This window comes from Bison bison, unplaced genomic scaffold (genome assembly GCF_000754665.1).
Source record: "Bison bison bison isolate TAMUID 2011002044 unplaced genomic scaffold, Bison_UMD1.0 scf7180017864363, whole genome shotgun sequence".
NCBI classification, from domain to species: Eukaryota; Metazoa; Chordata; class Mammalia; order Artiodactyla; family Bovidae; genus Bison; species Bison bison.
The window spans coordinates 4,755,711-4,768,369 of record NW_011494935.1 but is presented as its reverse complement, the minus strand read 5'-3'; the positions used below and the strand labels follow the sequence as shown (position 1 = coordinate 4,768,369).

The following is a 12,659-nucleotide window of genomic DNA, read 5'->3' as shown; positions in this document are numbered from 1 at the left end:
TAATTTTAAAAATCTGGCTCCCAACAGAAGATAGTCAAAATAAAGAACTTTAGAATAGAAAAAGTCAGTATATGCTAGTATGTAGAACTGAAGGTAGCATATATAACTAAAACTATATGACTCCAAAATTTAAGTTAGAAATAAAAGATAACTGAAATATTTTTTAAAAATTAGATACAGAAAATATATTAAAAATATAAATCAGGATAGGTGTGACAATGATGGAGAGAATATTTGTTTTCTAATTCATAGCATGGACTCGATATTTGCATTTTATTCTTATAGTTTATGAATCAAGGATTTGAAGGTTAAGAATATCTTTTAAATTAACATAGATAACTTACACAACTATGTTTTTTAAAGGGTCTACCATACACTACCTTAGGGTCATCTGAGATGTTTGGTTAAAGACTAACTTCCCCCCGAAACATAAGTCAAAACGTTGAGTAAGAATGGTGAGGAATTGACCTTTCCATTTCTAAGAACTTTTGGTGTTACACTAAAGCATGAAATCTGAGCCATTATGGACGAAGAAGAATCAAGAACTGATAATTCATCTTATAAAACCTTAGAAAATCAGGTAGAAATAAACAAAAGAGAAATGCAGAGCAACATTATTTTCTAGTTAAATATGAAGTCAACCTAAGTGCCCATCAAAAGACAAATAGAAAAAGAAGATGTGGTGTATAGAGTAGAATATTGCTGATGCATGAAAAATGAAATATTGTCATTTATGACAACATGGATGGATATAAAGGGCATTGTGCCAAGTAAAATGAGTCTGACAGATAAAAACAAATACCACATGATCTTACTTGTGGAATTCAAAAAACAAATGAACAAATAATATGAAAATATACCCATAGATATAAGATTAAACAGCTATTTGTCAGAGGGGGAGGGGTGTCTGTACTCTATGGACAGAACAGCTGAAGAGGATTAAGAGGTACAGACTTTGATTTATATAATAAATAGGGAGGGTACAGACATCATAAAGGATATTGGTCAATGATAACATAATACCTTTGTAGGGGCAGATGGTCATTAGCCTTATTGTGGTGATAATTTCATAATGGAAACAAACATCAGTTCATTATGTAGGGCATCTGGAACTAGCAAAACATTATGCAGGTGGTGCCGTGGTAAAGAATCCACCTGGCAAAGTAGGCGACACAAGAGATACAAATTCAATCCCTGGGTTGGGAAGATCCCTTGAAGGAGGAAATGGCAACCCACTCCAGTATTCCCTGTGGGATAATCCCACAGACAGAGGAGCCTAGCAGGTTACAGTCCATGGGATCACAAAGAGTCAGACACAATTGAACGACTGAGCATACACATGTCAACTATATTTCACTGAAAAAAAGATACAGATAATGTATGTAAAGCTAGACATCAGAATAAGGATAAGGACAACTTAAAAAAAATGTAGAGTAGAAATTAAGATGAATGAATTAAGACCATTGTCTTAACTATTATAACTAAAACATATATCAACTCACATATTAAAAGAATAAGATTCTTAAATCAAGAACTAAACCCAATAAAAAACTATTTATGGAGAAATATAATAAGTAAACTCAGACAAAAACAAATGAAGTAAATATAAATCTAAAAAAAATGAAGATTGAATATTGTTACTATATAAGGATGATTTGAAGTTAAAAAATATTGATTGAGAAATATAATTATTGTAATTAAAATCAAAGATATAATCATTGGTTTATAACTCATATATAATTCATAAAACTAAAATTGAAATAGCATCCAAATAAATTGGAATGATTGAAAGTAAAGAGACAAAAATGACAGAAACATTACCTAAGTAGTATATTTAATAAAGTTAATTAGTTGTATAAACTTATTTTTATACAGCTAAGGAAAAGGCTACCCACTCCAGTATTCTGGCCTGGAGCATTCCATGGGGTCACAGTCCATGGAGTTGCAAAGAGTCAGACATGACTGAGCAACTTTCACTTTCATGTATCAAAGATACAATAAAAATTAATTTGCAGAACATTTGGGAAATAATGGCAGCTTAAAATATTACAGAGTTAATTCTAAGGGATGTGGCTAAAATAGTTAATAGAAAGTTGTAGTTTCAAATAAATCTCTAGTAACTAATTTTAGAAAGTAGACATATGTAATTCAAGAAGTTAAAATATCAACCAAATATCTTAAAGAAGAAAGAAATAATTTATACTGTAAATTAACAAATTAGAAAATTAAATAATTTACAAGTAAGTCAGTTACTATTTAAAAAGTTAAGTACAATCAGGAAGTAATTGACCAAGGAAGAGCTTATTAAAGAAGCCAATAGGGAACCAATATGGATATATCACAATAGACATTTTTTTTTAAAAGCATGATAATCATGTAAAAAGATGCAATTAAAAGAAAATTATGTGAATGTTAGAAAACATGGTTAAAATATATGATATCCTTAGAAATTATAAATGATCAAAACTGAGCCTAGGAGAAAGAGAAAACAAAAACAGATTAATTACCAAAGATAAAACTAAGATAATGGACAGAAAAACATAACTCACATTGCAAAAGGTCAACTGTCCTAGAAAGTTTCATCAATCAGTCCTGTCAAATTTTCAAAAGCAAATACCTCCATGGGTATTAAACTCTAGCAGATCCTAGCAGGAAAAAAAAAAAAACTTGCAAATGATTTAGAGAGTGGTATAACATCAATAAGATGCTAAAACCTATGTAAAAAAGAACAAAAGTACATAAAGGCAACTGTGCATCCACTTCACTAATGAACATCAGTGGGGGAAAATAATAATTCTTAAATTAACTTTTCACATTGAATCCAGAGAATACAAAAAGCAAGCTAAACAAAATAACCACATAGTACAACTTCAAAATAAAAATGTATTTACCATATTAATAAATTGAAGAGGTGACAAGATTTTCATCCTTTTAGTAGATACCAAAAGGTTTCAAAGGTATCTATTGAAGTCAGTATTCATTCTTGGTTGGAGGAGGAAATAGCAACCCACTCCAGTATTCTTGCCTGGGGCGTTCCATGGACTGGGGAGCTGTGGTGGGCTGCAGTTCAAGGGATCGCAAAAGTTGGCCACAACTTAGTGACTAAACAACAACAATAACAATTCATTCTTGATTATAAACATAGAATCCTTTAGGAAATTGGGGAGTAATGACTGCTTCCCTGCTATGGTTTCTCTATCTATCTGTTTAACCAAAGGCTCTATCTCTTACCTCTTGTCTAAACGTGGGATAGTAAAGGCAGAGACAAGAAGTGAATCTCACCATCACCACCATTATTTAACTTTTTCAAAATTATTAGCCAGTGAAATTACATGAGAGAAAAAAATTTAGAAAAGAAGGAAAAATAATTTTACCCTTAGCAAAAAAAACAAAAAAAATTAGTCAAGCAAAATCCAAGAGACCTGAGAAATACCTTTAGAAATCATATGAAAAGTTAGAAACATTTCCATAGCTTTTCTATATAGTGTATAAATAATAATTAAAATATAAATAGATAGGAAAAATAGAACCCTTTCCCCAAAATGTATTTAAGGAAAGAAAACTTTATTTAAAAATAACTGATTTTTTTTTAAGGTAGCATTTTAAAGGAATCTGTTCTTTCTAAAATATTCTGAGTGTAGTGTAATCTCAATGGGCTTCGTTTTTGGGTTTTGTTTTTTTAATGGTTTGTTTTTGAAATTTGAAACAGCAATTCTAAAGTTTGTTTGAAAGAAAGATATATAGGAAGACTCAGGAAAGTGAAAAATAGAAAAGAATAGCTCTACTAGAAATTTAAATAAATTAAAAAACCACAGTGATGAATGTAGTATAGCACTGAGTCAGTGCTGGCTAAATAAAGAGTAAGAAGATGAGTTAGAAATATAATAAAGTTCTTCATAATACTATCATTTCACATCTTGGATACATTTGAGTTATTTAATAAATAGCAGTGACAACTGATGACCATTGGGGGATGTTTAAATATAGTACCATTTAACTAACCCACCCTTTCCTCTAACTTGTAGCTGTATCTAAGGTCCCAAGTACAACACAAGTAACACAGTCATTACTGCATTATTTTGATTTTGCTTTCTGTTTTTGTAGTGGCTACATTTGGAGGATATAGGCTAGTAGGAATACTTTCTTTCACTTTATATCTTTCTATATTGTTTAAACTGTTACAATGAGTATATATTACTTTTTAAATTTAAGAAAATTTATGTATGTGTATGTATACATATTATCTGATTTGCCAATATGATCCTATAATCTCCTATAATCCTTTATTATATTCTCTCTCTCACATGCAGACAAGCTCCCCATACCTTCCACATCGATATATGTATATACACACACACACATATATATACACACATACCACACACATTTCCTGCTTTTCCCAATGCTTCCTGTATTACTTAATCAGATTAACTCAAGGTAATTACATATAAATAACACATGCTCATTTCTAATGGTTATTCTTTATATTCTAATAACAATTGCTGTCAGAAAGGAAAAGAGAGAGAAGAAAGACCGAAAGAGGAGGGCCTGGACTGCTTAGTAATTGCTCTGGGAGCATCCAAGCCCATGCTGTCCTGCTTTCTCATCGATGCTGTCACCAGAAATTCAAGATTCCAGTGACACAGTTAGAGATCTCAGATATTTTTTCCAGGCTTGGATGTACCTGTAGCAACAATGTTCACAGCTTCCTGCAAATATAGCTCCCTATCAAAAAATAGTAATTTTCTAACAATGCAGTGGACTGAACCTCAGGAAACTCAGTATTCAAGTTTCACCTCTGACACTGAAGCCATATTTGTAGTATCAGAGAAGTCACTAGTCTTATAAAATAAAGGTGTAGTCTCCAAGTTCTCCTCCACCTTAAAAATAGTATAGTTTCACAATGTTTCTGGAATATTCTGGCCTGAAATTCATTAGTTCCATAGCTGGCTTCCAGTTTAACCTATTATTTATTTTGCCACAAGCAATTGCTTACTAATTTAAAATTTACAGATACTTACACAGAGTACATATCAGGCTCTGTGGTTAAAAACCATTGTCTTTAAAACAAGTTTCCTTTTGAAAACAATGTGAACAATGTTTATAAGGAGAAATATTATAAAATAACTTTCTTGGATTAGGAACAACTAAAAGTACTTTATATCCAGCTCCTGTTCTAGAAATTACTCATCTAAAAAGGTATATTTCTTATATTGAATTAATTAGGATGTAAATTAAATAGTGGAAGTGGTTCACCTGGTAAAGAATCTTCCTGCAATGCAGGAAACCCAGATTTGATCCCTGGGTTGGGAAGATTCCCTGGAGAAGGGAATGGCAACCCACTCCAGTATTCTGGCCTGGAGAATTCCATGGACAGAGGAGCCTGGTGGGCTTCAGTCCATGAGGTCGCAAAGAGTCAGACACAAGTAAGCAACTAACACTTTCACCTTTTCACAAAAGTAAATAACCAATGAGGCAGATCCATTAGATGATGATCATGTGCCTCAGTGGAGTATTTATGCTTTTTCAATGTGCTTCCTGGGGTACCTCATTTAATTATCTCAAAAATCAGCAGAAGCACAGAGGCTAGATATAATCCCCATTCTGTAGATGAGAAAATGGGACACACCTGGAAAGTCATCATCAGTGAAAAATTGTCAGGACCAAAGCCCCTCGAGTCTTCCTGTCATGTTCTTTGCTACTGCAAGGTGAGTTTCCCTGTGAATTCCTTCTGACTCAGTGAACCTGGTCATCTCCTGACCTGCAAGGATGCAGACGCTTACTATGACTTATTTCCTTCAATTAAGCATTTCCTAGAGTGAGAATCATTCCCAAGGAATTAAATTTTGGAGAATACTTACTCTATCAGAATGCCCAGGTCACCACTGCTGCTGCTGCTGCTGCTGCTAAGTCGCTTCAGTCGTGTTCGACTCTGTGCGACCCCATAGACGGCAGCCCACCAGGCTCCACCGTCCCTGGGATTCTCCAGGCAAGAACACTGGAGTGGGTTGCCATTTCCTTCTCCAATGCATGAAAGTGAAAAGGGAAAGTGAAGTCCCTCAGTCATGTCCGACTCTTCGTGACCCCATGGACTGCAGCCTACCAGGCTCCTCCCTCCATAGGATTTTCCAGGCAAAAGTACTGGAGTGGGGTGCCATTGCCTTCTCTACTAACCAAGACTTAATCAATAGCATAAAAAGTTCATATGTAACTTTGTAACTTTTCACATTGCACAGTAATACTTTAGCTCTTTGAGTTCTCTGTTCCATTCTAGAATTTGAAAATAGGACACTATTATGTTACCTTGTTGTTATATCAGTGCTGGAAATCAAGCCCACTTTGCAGTGTTATTAAAAGTCTTTCCAGAGCAGCATGCACTAGTTTTCAGTTTTTAAAGCAGATTCACTTATTAAAGCACCCCAAGTTGGTATGATACTATAGGTATTTAATTTCTTTTCTGATTTATAAATACCCATCAATAAATGTTCAGTTGATAGAAATCTCAGATTCTAGGAAATAAAGTAACAATGTACCATGAATACAACTATTACTAAGAAAACATTGGAAAGATTATAAGCTGTTGAGAAAGAGAAAGAAAACTGAGTGTTCCATGGGTAGCTTGGGGAATCAAGCACTGGCATTAAATTTTTATTAACCATATCTCTATTAATATTAAATTATTTTGTTAGGGAAAACAAACAAAGCTGCAGTACCTCCAGCAGCCCTGTGTTCCTAAAGAAATTAGGAATATTTTATAGCCTCTTCTGAGAAGAGGTTTGCAGGATTGCTTGATGCTTGTTTAATTTTGGCAAAGAGCACCTGGGGAGACATAACCAAAATGGACCCTGACATCATTTTGAAAACTCCCCCAGCAATAAACAAGCTGTCTCTTTGCCTCTCAACATTTCTGCTAGCTTCTGCTGCAGAAAGTGTCTGGGAGCTGGACTGGCTTCAAGGGCACCATTGCTGGCTTTCTCCAGTGAGTCACAGGATGCTTGCCTTGACTCCCTACAGGGAGGGAAGCACCTCTGAGTTGTGGAGGCCAAGCCTGCTAACCCCTGAGAGTGCACTGAAGTAAGAAGTCCTCAACAGTGAATACTGCTTTAGAGCATTGCAAATTTCCCTGGCCCATCCTCAGCCCAGGACCACAGGATTGATTTTGGTTCAGCACTTTCAAATGTTGATCCCCCGAAGTCAAAGCCATGGCTTTCAGCTACACTCTGCTCCTGTCATTGTAGGCAGCTGCAAGGTAACTTTCAGCTTCTCATAAGTAAGACAGATTTGGAAAGAACATCACAAATGTGTTGATCATTCAGCAAGTACTTTGCCAGGTTCTACTCCTGGAGGGTAGCCTAATGGTGAAGAGCATGGGCAGACCTAGCTTAGTCACTTATACCTGATTTTGGATTTGAGACAGTTCTGAGTTCAAGCCCCAGAACTGTTCCTTACTAACTCTGTGAGCAAGGGAAAGCAGTCTGAGCCTCGGTTTCCTCAATTGTAAGTTGGATTCGGCAGTTCTACCCTCAGAAGATAGTTTTAAGGATTATGGAAGTACATGGAAAATGCTTGGCTGGCTGAGACTAAGTGTTGGATAGCAGTAACTGTGATGTGATGTGGACCATAAAAGGGCTCACAAGCACCATCCCCTCTTAGTCTGCTGGGAGAGTCAACTGCCTGTATAATATTCCTCCAAATTGTACAAGGTAATTTCAGAATGAATAGAACATGTCATAGATGATGCATCCCACTACATCTCAGAGGAGAGAGGTGTCATGTTCTGATGCCTGTTCAGGAAAAACTTCACAGAGTGAAAGATGCATTCCATTTCAAAAGGAGCAAGGAGCTGTTCCTCCCAGACAGGTTCTACAGCTATGGTATAACAAGAATAGTGGAACCCTTGAAACAATATTGAAGGATCCTTTTATTTTATAAATGACAAAACTGATACCCAGAAAGGAGTGACAAGTCCAAGGACACACAGCAATTTACTAGCAAAGACCCCAGTTTTTTTTAGCATAACCTGCCCATTGCACAGCACTGCTTTTCATTCCTTGATTTGACAATACATGATAGTTTGACCTACATCCTTACTCAGTCTCTCACATTGTTCCAACTAAGCTCTGAGAAAAGTTGATAAACAGGAAATCATTCTGGTCCATTGGAAAAAGCTTTTTGCCTGCTCCTACCTACTGTGTAACCTGGAGCAAAATACTCCCCCATCTGAACTAGTACTAATGTCTTCTCAAAGTTGACATTTACCAAGAGCTTACAGGTGCTCTACTTCAGTTATCCCTTACCATCCACTGCCTCATAGCAGTGTCTTATAGGGACTTATCCATGGGGACTTATCTGATGCCTGTTCAGGAAAAACTTCACACAACACTGGAATCACTAATACTCTAATAAGCGCTGATCCCCAGCCCCATCACTGGAATTACTGAATCAGAAATTCTGGCAGCCTAAGAATTTTAAGTGTAGCCAGATGCCCAGATGATTCTGATTCTCATAAAGTTGAAGCTTGCTGATATACTAGGTGCTCTTAGGTACTCTTATAATTCTCTAAAATCCTACTAAAGACAAAAGCGGAGGCCTAGAAAGAGGTAACATATTCAGCTCAAATGGTAAAGAATCTGCCTGCAATGTGTGACACCCAGGGTCAGGAAGATCCCCTGGAGAAGGGAATGGCAACCCACTCTAGTATTCTTGCCTGGAGAATTCCGTGGACAGAGAAGCCTGGAGAGCTACTGTCCATGGGGTTGCAAAGAGTTGGACATGACTGAGCGACTAACACTTCTAAGAATTTACATTGTAGCCAGCTTCCCAGATGATTCTGATGCTCATAAAAGTTTGAAGCTTGCTAATATACCATGATCTCATAACCCTTTAAAATTCTACTTTAGACATAAGGAGAGGCCCAGAGAGAGGTAACATATTTAGGCACATATCTCATAAGTGGCAAATTTAGGATTTGAATCCATGTCTTTTTGTTTGTTTTGTTTTTGAGGATTTTTAATATGTGACTTCAAGTCCAGCTGAGGTTTTATTCTTTAGCCAAGCATCCCAGATTGACAGCTGAGCTTGAGATTCTTCCCTATTTTTCCAAACTCATAATTTTCTTCATTTCTCAATTTAACCCGCAGCCAATGTTTTGTGAAGTTCAGTCACTTTCATTGTTTATCCTCATCTGCAGATCTCAGAGCTGATGGTCATCACGTGTTAAAATGGAACAGAGATGTCTGACAAGGTGGTGTCATATTAAGAGCAATTCTTCTAACAAGGATTGGGTTGTGAGGGTGGCTAGTGCACTGGTCAGTTCTCACTGGGGTAATTCACCACGTAACTGGCTAAATGCACAGAAGCCTTCAGACTGCAGTTGTACAAGGGATGTCTGGCTGAGATGGATGTCAGGGTTTATCTCCAGTTCAGTCTTCCCCTGAGAGTTAGTTGGTTCCTTGGTTGTGATTCACTGGATATTCTTAAAGGGGAGCTCAAAAATCATTACTAGTTATCTCCTGCATCCCTTTACTGTACAGAGGATGGAAACATCCTTTAACACATTTGGAGAAACACCCAAGCTTCATGGAAAAATGGCCTTTTTAGTTTTAGAAAATCCTACAGTTTTTGACATTTAGAACTTTAAAGGATCTAAGAGATGATCTAACCTAGTGCTTCTCAAGTGTGCGTAAGGTAGCACTAGTGGTAAAGAACCTGCCTGCCAATGCAGGAGATGTAAGAGGTGGCTGGTTCAAGTCCTGGGTCGGGAAGATCCCCTGGAGCGCAGGTTGGCAACTCACTCCAGTATTCTGGCCTGGAGAATCCCATGAACAGAGGAACCTGGTAAGCTATAGTCCATAGGGTCTCAAAGAGTCAGACACAACTAAGTGACTGAGCACGCATGCACGCACACTTCTGGTTAAAGGGCAGATTCTTATTTAGTACGTCTAGGGTGAGACTTCAGATTCTACATTTCTGACCGAGTCCTGCTGATGCCAAACCTGCTGATCTCTGCTGCTGCGTGTCCAACTCTGCGACTCCATAGACGGCAGCCCATCAGGCTCCCCCGTCCCTGGGATTCTCCAGGCAAGAACACTGGAGTGGGTTGCCATTTCCTTCTCCAGTGCGTGAAAGTGAAGTCGCTCTGCACCACCCTTAATAGCAGGGACCTCACCCAGGGAAGATAAATGAGTTACACCTTGAGGATCAGACTTGAACAACTAATGATTGTGTCTTGAGAACTAGACTAAGGATTCCATAGTTGACTCTGGGACCAACTGGTCAATTCCCCAGGTTACCAAAGGCTTCAGAAGAAACTTCACCTCAAAAAAGTCTCTGTTTGTTTTGTTTTTTTTAATTAGCACTTCTTTTTACTTGTAGTTGCATTTTTACAACATTTTTTAATTTCTGAGTTTTTGTTAATTAGTTTTTTTTGAGGTATATTTGGCATAATATTGTATTACTTATAGGTATACAATGTCATGGTTTGATATATGTACTTATTGCAAAAATGATCACCATAGTAAATCCAGTTAATATCCATCACCCTACAAAGTTATATTTTTGTGATGTCTCATTTTTATATGTAGAAACTGAAACCCAGAAATGTCAGTGACTTGCTCAGGGTCATAGTATCAGTTAGTGGTAGAGATGGGACTAAATTAAATGTATCCTAGATTTCTCTCTCTGAGCTGCACATTTTAGTCACAGATTACGTGTGAAGCTGTTTTAAAGTATCTTTCCTCAGTTCTATAGTTGGCAGAATAAGCCACAGAGTCCAATATGGATACAAGAGACCAGGATAAGAACCTGGCTAGTTAAGCCTGGCTTAACTTCTGAAAAGTTTTGCAACTTTGAGAGAAGAATTTCTCTGGGACTTGGATTTGTTATCCATGAGATGAGGAAGTCCTTCCCTCATCTTTCAGTTTTATTCTGGTGTTGTAGAAGGCAAGGAGATAAAAGATAAGAAACGCATTTGAAAAAACATAAGTGACAAATAAATTGAGGGCATTTTTATTAAACTGCTTTAGGATAATAAAAATTTCTCATAGGCTATTGAATTTGGAAATGTAAATATATATACATTATATATATACACACACGCACACACATAAAATACGTGCACTTACCATTGTCTTAGGTTCAATTTTATTTAGAATGATTAAAAGTTACTATTTGATTTTTATCAGTGAGGCCTTTTTGACTTTCTGCTCACTTTAATATATCCAGTTTGTACAAAGCATGCATAGAAGCATGGAGAAGAGAGAAACTGAAAAAGGAAGGAAGAAAGAGAGACAGAAAGAGAAAGAGGGAGAAAGAGATCAACACAGCCAGCCCAAATCTTGTCAAGGATATCTTCTTGTTCCGGGCTGCCAGGAACAACAAGGCCCCTTGTTTCTTCGTTCATATATAGAAGGGGAGCTGGGGATGTTTTAAAATATGAAGTTTCCAACAAACCTTTCATTTTTTTGACAATAGCTCAGTTGACTTAGACCTCCCATCCCTGTACCAGTGGCTGGCAATGGGAGGGAAAATACCAAGACTGGTTTAGCAATCAGGCCCACATCTAAAACAGGAAAACAGTCTCTACTCTCTGTTAAAGGGGTAGGGTAGCTTCAACTACAACATCCACTGCAAGGGGTTAATGAGAAAATATAACGAATTCGCTTTACCTGCCTATACAATTCAGTGAATTGACCTCTGCTCTCCCACTTGTGAAATTTTAAAGTTATAAATACCATAACAGTGGTTACCTTTTGTTACATACCCAATTGTGTGCCAGCTGTCATGGTCAACTCCTTAAATATCTTACCACAGTTTTTAAACAAACCACAGGGTGTAGCTCCATTTCAAAGATGAGGTGATGGCTACATTTTAAAGATGAGGGCATTGAGGCTCAGCTCAGCTGTGGAGCTTGCCCTGGGTCACACAGCTAATTAATAGAGAAGCTGGAATTCAAAGCTGATTCAAAAACTCTTGTCTTCAAGACTTAATTATGTAGATGTTCTTATCTACACTGCAATTTAAAATGTACTTTCATGTTATCACGATTATTATAATGAAACTCTCTTTGTACATGCATTTAACTTGGAGAAAAAGAGACTTATTTCCCATAAATTCATGAAGCTGTAAATAAATCTGAAAACTTAGTTGTGCATGAGCTTTCAGATTTATTTACAGCTTCATGAATTCCCCACCTTTGACTGATCCTTTTGGCAAATAACAAAATGCAACATTTTAGTTACCTCTTGCTTCTGCCCACTATAAGGATAAGGAACCAAGCAAGGTCCCCACACTAAGCATCAGTTCAGTTCAGTCGTTCAGTCATGTTCATCACTTTGCAACCCCATGAATCGCAGCACGTCAGGCCTCCCTGCTGCTGTTGCTGCTGCTAAGTCGCTTCAGTCGTGTCCAACTCTGTGCGACGCTGTAGACGGCAGCCCACCAGGCTCCCCCGTCCCTGGGATTCTCCAGACAAGAACACTGGAGTGGGTTGCCATTTCCTTCTCCAATGCATGAAAGTGAAAAGTGAAAGTGAAGTCGCTCAGTCATGTCCGACTCCTAGCGACCCCATGGACTGCAGCCCACCAGGCCCCTCCGTCCATGGGATTTTCCAGGCAAGAGTACTGGAGTGGGTTGCCATTGCCTTCTCCATCACCAACCTA

General features: G+C 37.3%; 1 protein-coding gene across 2 annotated transcripts in view; it reads left to right on the top strand.

Moving 5' to 3' along the window:
* The window catches only part of GABRB2 (gamma-aminobutyric acid (GABA) A receptor, beta 2), a 288,251-nt gene that overhangs the window by 259,378 nt on the left and 16,214 nt on the right, over positions 1 to 12,659 (top strand). The gene's annotated exons all lie outside the window — the stretch shown is intronic.